This window comes from Bactrocera oleae, chromosome 5 (assembly GCF_042242935.1).
Source record: "Bactrocera oleae isolate idBacOlea1 chromosome 5, idBacOlea1, whole genome shotgun sequence".
NCBI lineage: Eukaryota > Metazoa > Arthropoda > Insecta > Diptera > Tephritidae > Bactrocera > Bactrocera oleae.
The window spans coordinates 27628843-27649347 of record NC_091539.1 but is presented as its reverse complement, the minus strand read 5'-3'; the positions used below and the strand labels follow the sequence as shown (position 1 = coordinate 27649347).

The 20505-nt window shown below is 33.5% G+C and overlaps 1 protein-coding gene and 2 long non-coding RNA genes across 7 annotated transcripts in view; 1 reads left to right on the top strand and 2 right to left on the bottom strand.

Annotated features, from left to right (window-relative positions):
* The window catches only part of LOC118683574 (uncharacterized), a 34548-nt gene extending 27462 nt beyond the window's left edge, over positions 1 to 7086 (bottom strand). Inside the window, exons 1-2 of the long non-coding RNA XR_004979411.2 lie at positions 6927 to 7086; positions 6268 to 6317 (exon numbers count right to left, since the gene is read on the bottom strand). This is a non-coding gene — a long non-coding RNA (uncharacterized lncRNA). The remainder of the gene's footprint in view (positions 1 to 6267; positions 6318 to 6926) is intronic.
* The window catches only part of Smr (nuclear receptor corepressor smrter), a 204476-nt gene that overhangs the window by 154718 nt on the left and 29253 nt on the right, over positions 1 to 20505 (bottom strand). The window lies entirely within an intron of this gene.
* LOC138857589 (uncharacterized) lies at positions 7071 to 14187 on the top strand. 2 transcript variants are annotated; one of them, XR_011396722.1, is made up of 3 exons: positions 7071 to 7182; positions 13362 to 13617; positions 13684 to 14187. It is a non-coding gene; the product is annotated as an uncharacterized lncRNA (long non-coding RNA). The 2 variants fall into 2 exon arrangements; XR_011396721.1 differs by having other exon boundaries at positions 13362 to 13626.

Below are 20505 nucleotides of genomic sequence, written 5' to 3'. Positions count from 1 at the left end.
GTCAAGCAGGTAGTCGGATATACATGCATATACAAATGTATATAAGGTCTAAATTGAGTTATATTTTAGCATTATTCAAGTATACGCGAAAAAATGTTTCCACGCAATTTTATGAAGGTAATAAAATCAACCTGGGTCTAGGGTAAGTATTGTTCAATTCTGACCAATTTTACATAAGGGCATGCGCTTATCAAAAAAATGATCTCTCCAAATTTCAATTCAAGTCCTCACAGATGGACAGGAATTCGCGGTAAAAAGTCAGCCATGCGCACTAAGATCCATTTATTCGATATCTGGGGTCTAGAAAAATTACGAACCGATTTCGAAAATTTTTAGATGTGACATTTTAAAGGCACTTAATTGACTCTCAATTATCGTACATTTAGTAGTTTTCAACTTAACCGTTACATGGCGGGTCGGCCTGGGGGGGCATTGAAACACAATCAAAAAGAAAAAATAGCGCATCGGAAATAGGAACAATACATGAACAAAATATGAACCCTAAATTACGTCCATCACAATAAGTTGGAAAGATAATAGGTTTATGGTAGGCCATATGATAAGCATTCCATATCATAAGGCGTTATACATAACGAGTCAACTATCCTAAACACAAATGAAATAGACATTACAGGCCTAGTTGCTAATTTAACCCCTTAAACTACATTGTTATTTAACTTTGTTACAAAATAATAAAACATTAAATTCCAACGAAATCAGATTCATGTGGATTAACTCAGTCACTACATATAAAATATGTAGAGATTTCATTCGCTGATTTGAAACATCGAAATGCAAGATTCTGTCATGTTTGCATCCAATTCAATACAAAACAATACAACGTGAATAATATCGAGACGAAAGCAAAGCAAGATTAACAAGTAAGGAAGAGCAAAGTTCGGGTGTAACCGAACATTTCATACTCTTGCAACTTGCCATTATCAAAGCCAGGGAACTACCTTTAGGGGCATACGGTTTGTTAGAACGAAGAAAATCAATATATGTAGTATATGATAGTTTGGGTAATTTGTGAACCAATTTCACATTTTTTCGGCGTTTAACCATAATATATTAACTTCCAGTAATCTTTTCTAAGGTATCTTACTTATTTGCTGAAATATGCGATATAAAGTCAGCCAGTAGTTTGAAAATCATTCTATTAGGTATATGGGGGCTAAAGGAATTATTGACCCGATACAACCCATTTTTCACATACAGGCATATTATTATCAGAAAACGATTCTCTTCGAATTTCTATAATATATCTCACAGATTGAGATATTTTCGATAAAATGTTCGCTGTAGGAACTGGGGTCCACATATTCAATACATGGGGGGTGGAATAGTTTTATTCCGATGTAAACAATTATTGGTTATAAGGTCGCCCAACTCAAAGGCACTATTCATGCAAAGTTTTATCCCGATACATTCATTGGTGCTTGATTTGCATGGTGGAAAGTGAAAGAATCAGATGGAATTTAAAATTGTGTTATATAAGCAGGCGTGGTTGCCGTCCGTTTTCGCACTATAGCATAGAAATATGAGAAAAATGTCACGAATTTGGTTGGAATCGGGTAAGCAGATCCCAAGATATGGGTTTTCACCTAAAAGTGGGCCTAGTACCACGCCCACTATCTAATTTTTAACGCGGTTCCTATAAAGTCATCTCATAACATCTCAGGGATAAAATTTAATGTCTCTGGCGTATTTAGTGCTTGATTTATTGCGCTTTTAGTAGTTTTTAGCAGTACCGTTATCTGGGGAGGGGGCGGAGGTGTCACCAGATTTCACCCATTTTCACACTGTCAATAGAGGTGCTAAAAGCATTTGTTCTCAGTGAATTTTGTTATTATAGCCTTAGCGGTTTAGGAGATATGCACATTATACCTATTAGGGGGCGGGACCACGCCCATCTTAAACATTTTGTGGCGTGGCAGTGGTCCGATTACGCCCATCTGCAATACCAACCGTCTTACGGTACCAAAAAAATATATCTCAATTTTTACTCAAGTTACAGATTGCACAGACGGACGAACAGACAGTCACCGGATTTCAAATCGTCTCTTCATCCTAATCATTTATATATATAACCCTATATCTCGATTAGGTTTAGGTGATACAAAAAACCGTTAGGTGAATAAAACTATTATACTCAGCAACATGTTGCAAGAGTATAAAAATCTCTAAAACAAAAATCGGATCTGGAAATTACAGAATTTTGTTAACGTAAATTACTATATACATATATGCATGGCTTCAAAAAAAGCTACTAAATAAGATGAACAAACTTAGAAAATTACTAAATTTAATAATTATATTTAACATATTTAACATTTAAAACAATATTTGTTCCCCCATACAACGGTTAGAAATATTAATATATAATATAATATATAAGAATATTAGAAGGTAAATATTGATTAATAGACAATCTAAGAAATAATGGTATTTGCCGATTTAAATTATTATATATAATTATTAGAATAAATGTAACTGTTATACATACATATGTATATGTTCACAGTAGCTGTCTTCGATTCACCATTTCACTCCTCGTTTCTGCTCTCTTGTAAAAAAAAAATTACATGTAAAAGCAACAGCAAAGTTATGGAGTTAAATTCGTACAAGAGTATGCGGATACCTTATTATAGTGGTATTGCCGCAGTCTTAAATGCTACCAAGTTTTGTTTTCCATATTTTAGATCAGTTTTACTATTGTTGAATAGTTGAAATGACAAATTAAAACCCAAATTTCCTGAACAGGGTATATTAAGTTTACCACGAAGTGTGTAATACTCATAAGGAAACGTCGGAGACCCTATAAAATATATACATAAATGATTAGCATGATGCGTTGAGTTGATTTAGCTATGTCCGTATGTATATAGACGAACTCATTTGTCGGAATGAACCAGTATATCATATAGCTGCTATACAAACTGAACGATCGGAATCAAGTGCTTGCATGGAAAACTTTTTCATTTGACGAGATATCTTCACCAAATTTGGAACGGATCAAATCTAAGGCAATAATAAAATATCCGAAGAAATTGTTAAGATCGAATTACTAGAGCATATTGCTGTCATACAAGCTGAACGATCGTAACCAAGTGTTTCCATGGAAAACTTTTTCATTTGACGAGATATCATCACGAAATTTGGAACGGATCATTATCTTAGGCAATAATAGAGTCTTCGAAGATGGGATCACTATAGCATATCGCTATCATACAAGCTGAATGATCGCAATCAAGTTCTTCTAAGGAACCTTTTGTATTTGTGAATTATAGCTTTGGTGCAACCGATAATAATTAATAGAAAACGAAAATAGAGGGATAAAGCAACGTTTTTACCGCGAAAAAATAATTTCTTTACTGCCCGTTTGTTTGAGCATTTGGTATAGTTTGTTCGTACCGGAGGGAAGTAATGCTTGGCGAATCGCAGACAGCTAGTATATACTTATGAGAAATCATTACCTCTAAACACGTTATACCTATGTCCATTTTTTTCTTTGGTTCATTGTTAAGACTTGTTTTCACGTTGAATAACAGCCAGCTAAAACAAATAATAACAATTACCTACTATGCGCGTATCAGCGAGCACTGCCAGCGCCGGCAGCAGCCGCTGCCAGGTTGTTGTAGTGTAGCGCACTAGTTGAAGGTGATTTCATAATGAGTGCAACGGCACAATTGCAAGTACCACCATACCCCCTCAACGGCCACACCAAACACTGCGAGTATTGTGATCTCTTCGATTTCGTTTTGCTTTTCGTAATAAATAAAACGAAAACTACAATCGTTGCATTGATGAGATGGTGAGACGTTGAACGAACGGCAGCTTTTTAAAAATAACGTAATTATATTTTATTGTCAGCTGTAAAAATTGGTATGAATTATTATGTACATGTATATTTTATTTGATTGTCGACAATGCGGAGTAGTAACGTTCACACATGTATAGAATACGCTTTGCCTCACTTTCTTATCACAGATATTCAAAAAAAAGTGCAAACTTCTTTATTTTATTTGTTTCGCTTGAATTTAAATTGACGCAATTTCTCTTTTAAAGTAAAGAACTATGAGTAGCGTATAATAGTTGGCGTTCTCTTAAAATTAACGCAAAAGCGAGTGCGAGAAGTGCTTTGCTTTCTTCGATGTTAATAAAATTGCTGATTGATGTGTCGATTGCGTGCAAGCTGGTAATTTTTGGCCTTGACTTGGAGAATGAATTGCAAATTTTGCAGAATGCGGATGCAATAATGACGAGCATATCAGATACGAGTCGAAGTTGCGTTAAAGACAGTTAAAGAAGATTAAATTTGTATGGGAAAAATAAATAAAAGAGGAAAACGGGATTGGATTAACTATAAAATAATAGACTATCTGTAAAATTGACATGCAAAAGAGTTATTAAAGCGGTTAGGTTAGTTTGAAAATTTCAAAAAAAAATAAAATATTAAATTTTTTTGTCTTATTAAATAGTACAATATGTTTAAAATATAAATCATATAATATAATAAGACATACACGCAGCGGAATTTCCTACCATCAGGGCCCGTAATTGCAGCGCTTCTCAAAACTCAATTTTTTAAATCGCTGGACACAATTTCTCGGAAAGTTATGAAGCGATTTTGTTTACATCCAATACATGGTGAAAATTTTACCAATAAATTTGTATTTTGTTGAAAGTCTGTCAAAAATTGAGACATCAAGGGAGATGAGGTATCATCGGCTGAGTTTTCGGAATTTTGAAATAAAAATTTCATAAAATACTGTTCTAAAGAAACAAAAATAGTAACCTCTCTGAAACCCACCTTAAAGGGTAATACTATCGTTAAGCAGATTTACAGTACAAACTTATTTCAAATTGACATTACGGTTGACAAATCACTATGCTATCATTATCGCTATAAAAAATTAATTTTAATATAGTCATAAGGTTAGCGGAAAATAAGTTATTTTGTGTTGTAACGGGCTTTTTCAATCATCATGAATAGACTCACGCCTGAACAACGCTTGCAAATAGTGCAATTTTATTTCGAAAATAATGGTTTTGTGCGGAATACGTATCGCGCAATACGTTCATTTTATCGTCGAGCGCACTTCTGGTTGAATGGCTACGTCAACAAACAAAACTGCCGCATTTGGAGTAAAGCTAATCCTCAAGTGTATGTCGAAACACCGTTACATCCAGAAAAAGTGACTGTTTGGTGCGTTTTATGGGCTGGTGGAATCATTGGTCCGTACTTCTTCAAAAACGATGATGGCCAGAACGTTACAGTCAATGGTGACCGGTATAGGGTCATGATTACTAACTTTTTAATTCCTAAATTGAAGAACCATGATGTCCAGGGGCTGTGGTTCCAACAAGACCGCGCAACATGTCACACAGCTCGTGCCACAATCCATTTATTGAAAGACACGTTTGGTGACCGCCGTTTTCACGTTTTGGACCTGTGAATTGGCCTCCAAGATCTTGTGATTTAAGACTACTTTCTGTGGGGCTATGTAAAGTCAATGGTCTATGCGCATAAGCCACAAAGGCTTAACCATTTTAAAGACAACATTCGCCGTGTTATTGCCGATATACGGCCACAAATGTTGGAAAAAGTCATCGAAAATTGGACGTCTAGATTGGACTACATCCGAGTCAACCGTGGCGGTCATATGCCAGAAATCATATTTAAAATGTAATGCCACAAGATTATCTTTAGGATAAATTAAATTAATGTCAATCGAATAATCCATCGTTGTTTTATTGCAATTTAAAGTTCTATACCTCTAAAAAAAACACCATATACAATCTCCAAATATACAAAATGGATTAATTATTCTGAATTAAGATTTATATTAAGATGAGATTGATCTCATTTCCATTTTTTTGTATTTTAAGCAGGGCTACAAATAATGCATTAAAAGGCAATTGAATTAACGTTTTAATTAAAAATTTTTACATTTATTTTGTAATCTTGAAAATCTTCTTAAAAATGCTTTTAAAATAATTTGTAGTCCCAAACAAGATTGAAAGTTTCAAAATAAATTAATTCCAAAAGGCAAGCTTATTTTTAATAAAATTTCAATATACATATGTATTAGCTTAAGACTATTTGTTTATTTATTAAATTGAAATTTTAATTTATGACTCATATTATTTAAATATGAAAACACTTTACAATATCAAGTCTGTAAATATTTGAGTTAGTTCTGCTTCCCTAATATAATATTTAATGCTTTCGTATTAATATATTTTAATAAATTTAACACTTACGCATACGAATGTACATACAGCGGAAGAAAAGTTGAGTGAACAATATTTACCTGAAAAAAAAGAAAATTTTAGTATTTTCATAAAATTGAAAGACAAATTTAATGGATACGCATCAATTTTAAAATACTATTATACTTTTATTACAGAGCAGTGTGGACCGATTGAGAAAAACTAAGAAATAATTACATTTCAATAGGGATATAATTAAAATCGCATGTAACTTATTCAGAAGCAAAAGCACATCGCTTGAAAATAAACACGATCAAATCTATAGCAATAGGTCAGTTCGTGTTATAACGATATTTCTATTTCCTTTATGTGCTCTATATTTGCCATCAAAAAGAACTGTCATATTTTATATTAATGTTTTTATATACATATGTACATGGTATATCTAAAATATCAAATCCTAATGAAGGCGCAATTAATATCTTAGAAACATGTAGACGTATATCAATGTTAAAAAAATCGTATTCAGAGCACGGTAAATTCATTTTGCGTCAGCGCATATTTTTTAAAAAGTGTAGTTATATATGCATTTATTCATATACTCGTACATTATAGTCGTTTTTTTAAAAGCTTTGCGCCCATTGCTTACGATACATTTAAAGAGATTTGCTTTGTAAGCGAACGTATACAATATTTTTGAATCTACTCACAAGTGCCGATAACATTCGATGGGAATGTACGATAGTACGTACGAGTGCGGAAAGTTGGTAAATGAGCGAGCGATCCATACCTATTATATTCGCAAGCAACTGGTCGATGGCAGAGTATGGGCGCGCCGAATGCTCAGTTTAATAGTCACACAGTGAACAGGGTAGTGATCTACCGCACGTTAAACATTTTCATATTTCAATATTTGTAGAAATAACGGCAACAAGAGCAATAGTGCCAATAACACACACACAAACGGTAGTTCATATAACTAATAGACGCGTCAATCACAACAAAGTAGCTACCTTGACCGTGGGAAGGCGATGATTTTGTCGAATAACGCAGACGTTGGCCGAGTAGATGATTGAAAAAACAGCGCATGCATTCGCTTTATTTTTGCCTTTGAATTTTTTTTGTTCTTGACAATTCCCGAATTTAACCAATTCGTGTTGTTTTTAGCGTCTTAATATATTAGGAGCGCTCATTTCAAATTATGATAGAATCAATAATTTGTCGTTCATTGTAACTTAAGTGATGCAAAAGTACCTTCAACTCTATTTTTTATTAACTTGTGGACGAATTAGCTTGGTATATAATTTGATTTTAATGAACAGTACACAGCCCGAGAAAATTTCTTTTCATAGAAATAAAAGCCTAACAGCAGGGATTCAATTTGCAAACTTACATATTCAGTGGTTACCAGAAAAATGGCTCTGCATCTTGTTGTTAGAAGAATTTAAGAAAATTCAGTTTTTTTTTTGCGAGGTTTCTGACAGTATGTGAAAATACCACACAAAAACGAATTGAACCCAAAACATTGTATAAAAACTGTCAAACATGGCCGGACAATCATAATGCTGAGGGCATGTTTTTCCTACTATGGCGTAGAGCCAATACAATGAGTCAAGGATATCAGGAATCGGCTCGGTTATGTCAAGATTAATTAACACAAAATATTATTTCATTCTTATTAGTATCTTTTTTACATGAAACTATTATAATTAAAGAAATCGTTTGACCATTTTTTTTTATTTCAAAGTTTTCGATAATTTTCCAGTTGAACTTCCATGAAGTAGCTGTTTTTTGTTTATATTTTTTCATTACTAAATATGTAAGATACAAAAATTACATTCGAAACAATTAAGTCGCATTATTTATTCTGCATTATCCATGAAGCCAATTTGCGCTCTTATTTTGATTACAGCTGTATATAAATGAGCAGCGTGGCCAGCTGAGTTGATTAAGCCATGTCCGGCTGTTAGTATATACGGCAACTAGTCTCTCAGTTTTTAAGATATCGATCTGAAATTGCGCACACGTCTTTTTTCTCTCAAGAAGCTGTTTAATTGATATCCGACCACATAGCATAAATATGCCATTCGAAATGACCTATCGGACTGTGCTTAATCAGTCCCCCTGTGGGTAGGGGTAAGAATTTACTCGCGGTAAGGCATGCCTGTCGTAAAAGGCGACTAAAAGCCAAATGCACTATGACTGTTATTTTATTTTTCCCAGAATATCAGCATAGTAAATGATAACAGAAATAGTGCTATAATACTCAGCTTGAACTGATATTATAGACTTTAAATGAGATTCCAAATAAAGAGACATTTGAAGTTCAAGCGACAAATGTCACCAGTCATTGAATACGGCGGAGCTCAACTGGCAGCCTCGGCTACACAGTCTTACCGGAGACTCAACTCTGGTACCATGGGGAGCAGAATGCCCTTGGACTTCGGTAAATCTCCAACGGAAGTGCGAACAGTCTGAATTACTGAATAGATTAAATTTAATCTAATCACTTCAAGTTTTCGGTCTGAACATGATATTAGTATCGGTTGTCCGTGTAGTGTCATGCATCCATCATTGTATGTTTTAGTGATATTTTCTGTCAATATTTGCACGGCAAACCCTGAAAGTAAACAAAACTAATAAAGCGAAATGAAAGCTATTAACACCATACGTCAATACCTGCGAATTAACCGCAATCGTCTCACGATTTTGTACATAATCTTGTTTTATTGTTAGCTTTTACAGAACTTTTATGCTTCCTTTACAAATCAATCGCGATGGGAAATGTAGTAAAGTCAATCAGAGACCACAAAAATAGAACATGCTCTTATTTATATAAATATTTCTTCTAAAATTTACTTAAAATTTTTTCTGTAATTTTTCTTTTTTCTCGTATGATAACTCCAATTCTCTGCCATTATGTACATTTACGCTAATGTATTTATATTTGCAATTATGTTTTTTACACGTCTGTTGAATTTAAGATATTTTATGCGAGCGAGACAAGTGGAAACTTTGTGTTTTTAACATTGATCTATATTCAAAATGAATTTCGTATACATATTTGAAGATAATATTTGAATAGAAACCATTGTGGACGTAGTACTATCTGCGATAAAACGGAAATAACCATTTGTGTGCCTGGTGTTAGTGAGCAATGTTTTTTCAATAATTTGATAACGAAAGCGTATTAAATAGACATTTAAAAATAAATATAAAGATAATTGCGATTATTTTGATTATGTTTTGGCTTAATTACTGTAACTCAAGAACATATAAAAAATACAACCATCACCAGAACAATAACCCCAAACACAAACGCTCGTTGTAGAAAACCTGGATCATATACAATTGCAAAAGTTAAGCTAAAAGAAGCCCTACAAATAAACCCAATCTAATCTTGGAGAACTTAAGTCACTGAATAACACATGGTCTACGTGTTTGCATCAATCCAAATAGCCGATATAATAAATATAACGTTAACATTCATTTATTCTACTTAGTAAAAACACATTTAAAAAAATTCCAAACACATTTTGAATCCCAAAAATTAGATTAAAAATTAAAATTTGATCCTAAATAGAGGGTTAAATCAGTTTGAAAATTAAAAATTAACATTTTAATAGAAAATGTGTTTTTGAAATTATATTGTATTAACACATTTTGTCTAATTTACATTTAATTATGTATAATTTTCATTTCATCTTTTGATTTGAAAACTATTTTTTACAGTTACAGAATTCAGAAACTTTGTTATAGCTATATTTAAAAAATATTATATATTGGCATCTACATATTTTATCTACAATTTTTTTTACAATGATTGAGATAATTCTGGCTTTTGATTTTTTTTGATTGAAGATACATTCATCTATAGTATTGTTTATTTCTTCTATAAAAACGAAGATTAAAATTAAAACTGCATAGATTTTCTTGGTGCAAAAAATTAATTAACAAAATGTATATCAAAATTTCTCCACCCTCATTTACTTTTATATTCTATAAATGATATAATTAGCAGATGATAACTGGAATACGTTGCATAGACTATTCATTCTATAGAATAAACCTATGTCGATGTTCATCAAAATACATATTGAATACAAATAACATTTTTAAAGCCATTTTGAGGTTAAACGCTTCAGTATACGAGGTGTAGCTATTAAATAACGAGACTGTTTACAAAAAATGGTTTAATTAAAAAAATTATGGTACAATCGAACTTTCCCCCTCAATATACTCCCCTCCATCCTTTTTGTCACTGCTCAAAGCAGTGTAGTTTTTTGTTAGAAGTTTCAGAAGTTCCGCCGTTTTCCTTTTCTCCTCTTTCAACGACTCGAATCGGCTTCCCTTTAGTGCGGACTTGATTTTCGGAAACAGGTAGAAGTCGCAGGGTGGTAGATCAGGGGAGTAAGGAGGGTGTTCCAGCACTGGAGTACACTTAGCGGCCAAATAACGCTTAACAGAAAGTGCGTTGTGCGCAGGTGCGTTGTCCTGGAATAAAATGCAGAATTCATGACTTGTTTTTCCACAACGCCGGCCGTTTCTTACGAACTTGTTTGCGCAGTGTTTTAAACCGCTACAGAAAAAAAAACTACTTCACCGCCAGACATGTGTTGTCGTACTGGAATAGTAGACCCTTCCAGCTGTACAACGGTGCATTGGGTTCCCGCCTAGTGCCGTTTCACATTGGGATGCAAAAGAGTCTGATGTTTTTCAAATTTTCTTTTGGTGTCGCTCTGGGCATTCACACGGTCAAAAAGAGTCCAGCAACTCGAGTCTAGTTTTTCTGCATTCCTTTTCACAAAATGTTCGTAAATATTTGTGCGGTTCGACTGCGCAACACCGCGCAACACTGCGTGCTGCGTATTTCATTTGTATGTTGAGATGATGGTCACACATTTTGCTTGCAATGAATTACCATGAATATGGTAGAACAATATGCATAATACAAGTAGCTACCCGCTAAATAGTTTCAAAAAAATACTAAAGACGGGAATTCCCTAATCCACAAGAATGTATTGGATATCCGCTACTAATATTTTCAAGGCCAAATTTATAATAGGAATTTCCTAATCTTTAAGTATTAAAAACTCATAATTTCTTTACTCCGTATTAAAAATTCATAATTTCTTTACTCCATAATCTATATCTTAATTTTCTCCTTATTTACAATTTGTCATAATATTTCTATTATTCTATGCATACGTATTTGCATATTACATACAAAAATAGATAACAGAACTCAAATTTGCGATCGAATTCATTTGAAACCGAGCGCTCTTGCAACCATTCAAAGGATTTGAAAGTGAAAAGGAATGCTGAAAAGGGTGGCAGCGAGCTGTTACGAACAAGAACACAAAGCGTGCCACCCGAACACGAGTGGCACGGTCCCTTCGTCTTTCCTCGTCGTCCCCTCACCCACAATAAACTGGTATGAGACTCTTTTGCGTCCCAATGTGAAACGGCACCTACCCTCTCCTGGAGGCCATCTGCGCGCGCAATTTATATAAGGTGCAATTCAAAAGTTTCAGGACTTTTATTAAAAAACGAAAATAATTTTTTTTTTTTTTTTTTAATTTATTGGTCACCTTCAAAATAGTCTCCTTCCGCCTGAATACAACGTTTTGCACGTTCCAGAAGGTTATCGAATGACTTTTTTAGGTCATTTGTCGGTATAGCGTCATCGCCTATTGGATGGCATCAACGTCAGCATAGCGGTTTCCTTTCATGGCCAAATCTAGTTTTCCGAACAAATAAAAATCGCAGGGTGCCATATCAGGCGAATAGGGTGAATAGTTGATGATATGAATGCGATTTTTGGTCAAATTGAATGTTGAATTCTGAGGTCTTTTTCGTGTTGTTTCAAAGTGTGCGGGACAAATCGAGCACAAACCTTTCTGAGACCCAAATTTTTTTTACGATATATCGACGCTGCGCATATTGATAATTTCGATTCCATATATTTAAGCGATGATTTCGGCTCTTTTTTAATGAATTCACGCACAATTTCCGTGTTTTTTTCGTTCACAACATCTTTTGGCCGGCCCGAACGTTCGTCGTCTTCCAAGTCCTCCCGTCCCTCTTGAAAACGTTCAAACCACTCGTGAATACGGCTACGGGATAGACAATCATCGCCATAAGCTTGTTTTATCATTTGATGAGTTTTGGCCAAGTTTAAAACAAAACTTAATGTTGGCTCTTTGTTCGATGCTCATTTTCCGACCGACACTACAAATGTAATGTCACATGTAGCGCGATATATCAGCTATTATACAAGTTAACTGTTATATAAATTTTATACGACAACACTGAAGAATAAACAATTGAGGGATAACAGTTTCAGACAGATGGCGCCACTAGAAGCCACGTTGTTTAAAAAGTCCTGGAACTTTTGAATTGTACCTTGTATTTAATAGCCACACCTCGTATATTGCACATTATTTTTCATTTTACATTACTTTTCATTGGAACATTGTATTTGTGTTTTTTTTTTTTCGTTGACAATAATATGGTAATTTATTGCATTTTAATGTGTTATTTAAAATACCGCATTTTCACAACTTTTAATTATTATTTATTTGATAAGCAAATTCCTTTCCAAGAAATGTTTATGTTTACAGAATTACTAAAGATGCTGTGCAAATATTGGACTGAGTTGAAGAGGATGAGTCTACAGTTTACTCATGAAAAAATATCACAAAGTTTATCAGATAAATAATTTAAATCCTCTAAAAAAACACTTCCAGATTCAAGTTAATTGTCAGTACATTATTATAAATGTTAATCAGTTATGGTATGAGTACCAGAAAAAATATAACTTCACTCATCACAAGAATCTGAATAAGAGCAAGTATACTTTAATGACAAGGGAAAATTAATATAACAACCCTTAACAAAGATGAAAAAATGTTAGCAATATTTGGTGTACACACTTTTAATTATAGTGCTAAAACAGTACTATTAAAAATATAAATTTAAAATTAACACATAAAAAGCTAAAATAACTGAAATTGATAAAATGGATATGCGCTAAATATAAGTTCTTGAATTTTAGATTTAAAAGATTTCCTAACCCACTAGTTTGGATCGAATTCGTACCAAATTTCCACTATACAATTTTTGACTTTGTTTTCATTTTTTAGAAGTCAGAAGACCACAATAACATAAATTATGGTTGCCAACAGCACGAAAGCAAAATAAGCTGAGAGGTATTCACACAAAACACAAGGCAAAGGAGAAACATATAGAATATATATAAAAAATCTATGAGAAGTGAGTAAAGTGTAATACAGCACAGTCATCTACATTGAGGTCGCAAATATTATTTCGAAAACTTACGTACGTACATATATGTATAGTAGAAACTTATGGACAAGGGAAAAGTGCTGAAACTTGCAAGTAATAGAAGTAAAGTGAAGTCGTTTATAAATTTTTATGTTTTAGCTGTCAAAAATGCTTTTTCAGAAATTCTCTGGTGAACTTTGCATTACCGCGCGCTGGCAATATGCCAACTGACTTACAATGAGCAAAAGAAAAAACTCAAAAATATGTACCCACACATATACAAACCAAAACAGAAAGCATGCATTTCCAGCATGAAGATGTGAGTTCATGGTGATCCAAACTACTCCACTTTATTTATTCTTCCTCTCACCTCGAATTGTGCAAGCTTATACGCTCGCCTCCTTTGTCATGTGGAAAATACTGCTGTTGTAGACATAAGATTTTTGCAGCAATCATGAGTTAAATATTATGGGAACTTATAATTAATTTCGTTGCTGTCAAGACTCCGTGTAGAATTTATATTTTCAGCTTCAACGTACTTTTTTGTTGATATACAAATAAAATTTTTTGGCAACTTATTACAATAAAAAAATTCAAGCCTGTTTTCCAAACTTGCTTTATATATTCTAAACAATGTGAAAAGATATAATATCTGATACTAGATTGCAAATAAACACGTTCAAAGAGCAAATAATATGGATAATTAAAAAAAAACAAGCGGAGGTTTTTCTGTATTAAATACATATTCATATAAGAGAACTTTACAAGTTCTATGCAAGTGATGCACATTGTTGGTTCATGAAACCAACACAAAAGGAGTTTTAATTTCTTTGCTTTTATACATTTGTTATTTCAATTATCTATTAATATATTTAAAATGCTTTACTTTACTTAATTACTAATTCATTTACGCATTATATTCACAACTGGAAACGAAACTTCAATAATTTATCAATCAACCATCGCAATTAAAAAATGAAAAAAAATTAAGTCTATATTTTAATCCGAACATTTTGCATTAAACATTAAATTTTCATTTTAACTTTCGATATTGGGATTGAAATTTAAAAACGATGTAATGATGTTTTCAATTTTTAAAAATTGAATATTGAAAAATTCAATTTGTTTAGTTTCAATCTTATACATTGACCGACCAGTGCTTTAAAGTATTGAAGATATGGCTCTGTGCGAGCTCTAGTTTAGTAGAACACGAACCCCAAAAAAATTTTAATAAAATAAAATAGTTTCTTTATTTAATTATTAATTACATGAGTATGCTTGGCTTTAAATTTTTTTATATTTATTTTTCAATCCGGTATTTGGGATTACAAAATAATAAAAATTTAATGCAAATGTTAATTCAATTATTTTTTAATGTAAGTATTATTTGCAACCCTGAATGCCACTAACATTTTATAATTTATGTATCAACGCATTGCTATTTTGCACATATATACAAGGTGCGTTCCAAAGTAAACAGTAAAAAAGTAAACTCTAGTGGCGCCATCTATATGTCGACTAGTGCATAGAATCTGCTATCCTTTATCGACTTCCAGTAAAACATTGACATTGACATTTCATCTATTGGAAGTGAAGTTATTGCGTTTTAAGTGTCAGTATGTTTTTGTCATCGGTGCGAAAATGAGCTTCGAACAAAGAGCCAACATTAAATTTTTTTTTAAATTGGTAAAACTTTTACCGAAACGTTTCAATTGATGAAACAAGTTTATGGCGATGATTGCCTATCCCGTAGCAGAGTGCACGAGTGGTTTCAACGTTTTCAAAGTGGTCGTGAGGACATAAATGAGGTGGTGCTATTTATTGTTTTTGTATATACTAATAGATTCGTTATTTCATGATACACACATGCATGCCATTATTGTTTAAAAATAAGAAATTATTATTTTCCTGTTAGAGAGACCACCCCAATCTGCACTCAAATACCGCGCATTCCCACTGAATTAGTATTCGTCGCATATTCGCTAACGTTCATACTATATACTTACTGGTGCATTACTTAGGAATTTCAATGCGGCTCTGGCTGTCCAGCCTGACGTGGATGCAAAATGGATTTTTGTGAAATTTTAATAGTTGTCTAACGGTAGCAATTTTACAATAAATAAGTGATGGGCAAACTTTGCAGAGGATATTATCACATTTGATTTATTATTCAACAATAAACGACACATTTTCATTTAATATGCGTGTACGCCGCCATACCTTAGCTATACACACGTATAATTTCGATTAATTGTACGTATATTTATTCTGTTTCGTACATATAAACACGTAGTTTGGACTCAGAAATCATGGGCACAGCGAACTTGGCAAAAACAAAATGAACAATAATTGTTATTTTGTACCATTTAAAGCCAAACTACTTGTGTGTTTTTTGTTATTTGTATGCAAAGCGACCAAAAGGCAATGAACTATTTGCACATAAAGCATTTAAAATTATTATGAATGTTTGAAGTATAGACAACAGCTTTGGAAACTATACAAGTAACTGTTGAACAAATTTGGCCATGACAACTAGTTTAGAAGTTTGAAGGCCAAAAAAATAATAGGTATAAAATATGAGTTTTTGAATACATTTTTAATTTTTCAATAAAATAAAACCAGGCTCTGAAGGCGAGTGAAGGAAAATGTGAGCTTAAAACGTTCTATAGCTTAAGGCCTACAAGAAACGAAAACAATGGAAAAGTGATTTTTAAATGATTATTTAAAATATGTTTATTTCAGGGTTTGTAAATTGTAAATAGTTATTCTTGATATACATCATTGTTCTTAACAATGTTTAAAAATACTAATAATTAAGTATGAAATATTTATTACTTGGACCCTTAATAACGAAATATATAAATTGGAAATTAAATACTATTTATACCCTGAACAGAACTTTAATAAATAAGCATTCACTTTTTTTTTAATGAAATATAAAGTTTAACCTTCTATTCGGTCACTACCTACTTTTTAACAAAGTTTAAGAAAGGGATAAAATAAATAAACATATCCGTGCTAAAATATAAATCAGCTCGCTATCAAATTGGGGTATCAAAGCATACGTCGATACATTTGAACATTCCACAAATTTTAAAAGTTTTTGAATATTCATGCTTAATAAAGGAAAAAGTTTTAAACAAAATACCGATATATAAAGTATAACAATATATTTATACAAGTAAGGAAGGGCTAAGTTCGGATGTAACCGAACATTTTATACTCTCGCAAGGTCAAATGGTATACTCGTTTGAGATTTCTTTGTGGATTGACTGATATTTTCGGTAGAAGGTCAACTATAGGCACTGGGGTCCACATATTTAGTACTTAGGGGTTTGAACAGTTTTGGTTCGATTTAGACAATTTTTGACCGCAAGGTGGCATACTTTAATTGCATTATTCACGCAAAGTTTTACCCCGATATAATCATTTTTACCTGATTTGCATAGTGGAAAGTGAAAGAATCAGATGGAATTGAAAATGGTGTTACATGGGAAGTAAGCGTGGTTGTAGTCCGATTTCGCCCATTTTCGCACTATGACATAGAAACATGAAAAGAACGTTATGCACCGAATTTGGTTGAAATCGGTTGAGCAGATCTCAAGATATGGGTTTTCACCTAAAAGTGGGCTGTGCCACGCCCACTGTCTAATTTTGAACGCGGTACCTATAAAGTCATCTTATACCATCTCAGAGATAAAATTTAATGTCTCTGGCGTGTTTAGTGCTCGATTTATCGCGCTTTTAGTAGTTTTTAACAGTACCGTTATATGGGGAGTGGGCGGAGTTGCCACCCGATTTAAACTATTTTCACACCGTCAATAGAAGTGCTAAAAACATTTGCTTCTAGTGAATTTTGTTATTATAGCATTAGCGGTTTAGCAGATATGCACATTAAACCTATTAGAGGCGGGACCACGCCCACTTTAAAAAAAAAGTTTTAACTGCCGATTCCCCTCCCTAATGTGATCCTGTGTACCAAATAACAGTCTTGTATCTTATTGCGGAGCTTAGTTATGGCAAGTTATTTGTTTTTGATTAATGGCGTTTTGTGGGCGTGGCAGTGGTCCGATTACGCCCATCTGCAATACCAACCGTCTCACGGTACCAAGAAACATGTCTACCAAGTTTCATAAAGATATCTCAATTTTTACTCCAGTTAGAGCTTGCACGGACGGACGGACGGACGGACGGACAGACAGTCACCCGGATTTCAACTCGTCTCTTCATCCTGATCATTTATATATATATAACCCTATATCTAACTCGATTAGTTTTAGGTGATACAAACAACCGTTAGGTGAACAAAACTATTATACTCTGTAGCAACAGGTTGCGAGAGTATAACAACGAGTGCCAAGAAATCACGTCATTTAGCTTTCTTTAATACGATATTTTAAGAATAACAAAAGAAAAAGTTACGCTATTTTAGTGTGTTTATTTTTAGAAGGCAAAAAGACAATTCTGCGAAATGCATAAAAGTGAAGGGAAACTAACTAAAGAAACCCAGAGAAAAGAAAGAAAATCTTTAACATGCAACTTGTTGTTCAATGCATTAAAGAAGAAGATAACCAAACATAAAGCTGGTGCCCGTATGTTAGGAAATAAAAAATAAATCCGATAGGTGCAATGGCTTTTAACGAATAGTCATATAAAATATTCCCAAAACAAAGTGCAAATTGAACTGCAAACCCGACTCGAGTCGTTTCATTATTAAAATCCGAACATAAAAGAAACGGGACCATGCTTTGATCAAGGGGATTGAAGCCAGTCGACAAAGGAGAGCAATACAGGTACAACTGTTAGTGACGATTCCCTCAAGTATTTTCGCAGCGAATTCACGCACTTGAAGAAAATAAAACAAAGAAAAAGAAAAAACGAATAAAATATTCCCAAAACAAAGTGCAAATTGAACTGCAAACCCGACTCGAGTCGTTTCATTATTAAAATCCGAACATAAAAGAAACGGGACCATGCTTTGATCAAGGGGATTGAAGCCAGTCGACAAAGGAGAGCAATACAGGTACAACTGTTAGTGACGATTCCCTCAAGTATTTTCGCAGCGAATTCACGCACTTGAAGAAAATAAAACAAAGAAAAAGAAAAAACGAATGAAGAAATCTATATGGATGAATGTGTTTAAAAATTCACTCATGTCTACCACTGGACGAAATAAATTATGCAGGTCAATAAGCTGTGCATATTTAACCTCACGTTGCTGAACCTAAAAATTTTTTTTAATGATATTATTTTATATTGCCGCACCAGAAATTTCTTGGTTTCGCAAGTTTGGCAAACATCAAGTATAACCTTTTCCTTCTGCTTTTAGCCATTCTTCTAACTGTCCATAAATCTTTCCGCAGCATCTTTCTTCCTAACATCTCAAGAGCACTTTAAACGCTGCTACACTATACATATGTTAGGGTACCTGCAGAGTGGAGCCAAGCGTAAAGCTAATTTTGCTCTACGCTTATGAACTTTAGGCATCGCAGAGTGGATACGAGGTTTAGTGCTGATTTCCGCGAGTACTTTGCTGTATACTTTAAGACCTTATCAATAAGCGCAAGTCAGCGCCGAAAAACACTTCAAAACTGTTTTCTCGCATTGATTAGCTTTACGCTCGGCTCGGTTTTCAGAGTCCACTCTACAGATATTGACAGTACTGAAACGAACTTGAATCATTTATTATAAAATGGCTTGGAGAGATTCTTTGCCAACAGAGCAATTAGAGCTGCTAAATAAAATCATCATTTTTTGCAACTTTCGAGGTGAATTAACGTATAGTCCTAACTTGGCACCGAAAGACTTCTTTTTATTTTCGTACGTAAAAAATAAACTAAGAGGTCAACGTTTTCGACATCTGAAGCGGCGGTTGATGCGTACAGAAAGCATGCTTTGAGGATACCTCAATCAGAGTGGCAAAAGTGCATCGGGAATTGGTTTAAATGTATGCCAAAGTATTTGAATATATTGAAAAACAATAAAGCGAGTTTCGATGATAAATATTTGTTTTTGTTCTCTAATCCCGAAATATGAAAGACAATCTACGTAGTACTACTGAGTAATAGAACATTATAAACAGCAGAAGCTCTGGCAGCTGGAAGGAGAGATCAAATATAGGGATAGTTTACACCCAATCAGTTTTACTCGGAGATACGATCGTAGCCTAGAAGAATGACATATCTCAGATATATCAAATACCACAAGGTATACACATAAATACAAAGATACATTGCAAGAAGTTGCTGCCACGCGACCGGAAATGGAAATTTTTGCATGTAAAAATCAAACTAAACCAAAATTAGGAAAGAAAACTCGGGTTAGACGATAAAAATCATTTAATTTCAATGGGTCGGTAAGGCAACATTAAACTATTTTTATTTAAAAATAAGATAAACTGATAAGTACTATGCGTCAAATCAGTCTTGCCTTAATTTTTAGTTTTCGAAAACGATTTTTAGAGCTTTTCCTTTTCAAAATTATATTATTTAAAAACATGTGTAATTCTTTCACATATTATCATCTTCTCAATGACTTTTAATTACTCTTATATACATAAGTATTTCTGTCTGTTTGTAGAAGTTAAAGCTTTGTCGCTTTAAATTTTCCACTTACGATTATCAACAACAGCCTAAGTATGCGTTTTAAGTCGACTATCGTTGGCGTCAATTTTAATATAAAGTTTCTTCAGAGTCGAAAGCCTTTTTTTCTGCGCTCTCTTTTTACTTCGCAAAATTTTAGTATTTCGATATTTTGCCACCATCTGTCCTCTTCGTTTCCGTTTGCGTTGATACTTCTCGCATTCGCTGCCGTTATGTCAGTAAAATTATGTCGTTACTGAGTTTCAGCTTTGTGTAAAAAATTTGAGAAATTTCCATAAGCTCCAGTCAGCGATTAGTAACATACAGACCAAGTTCCAACAACGTCGACCGCCTAACCACAAGCAAATTCAACACTCGACACCCAACAAAGCACGCAACGCAACTTCGGTGCGCCCGCCTT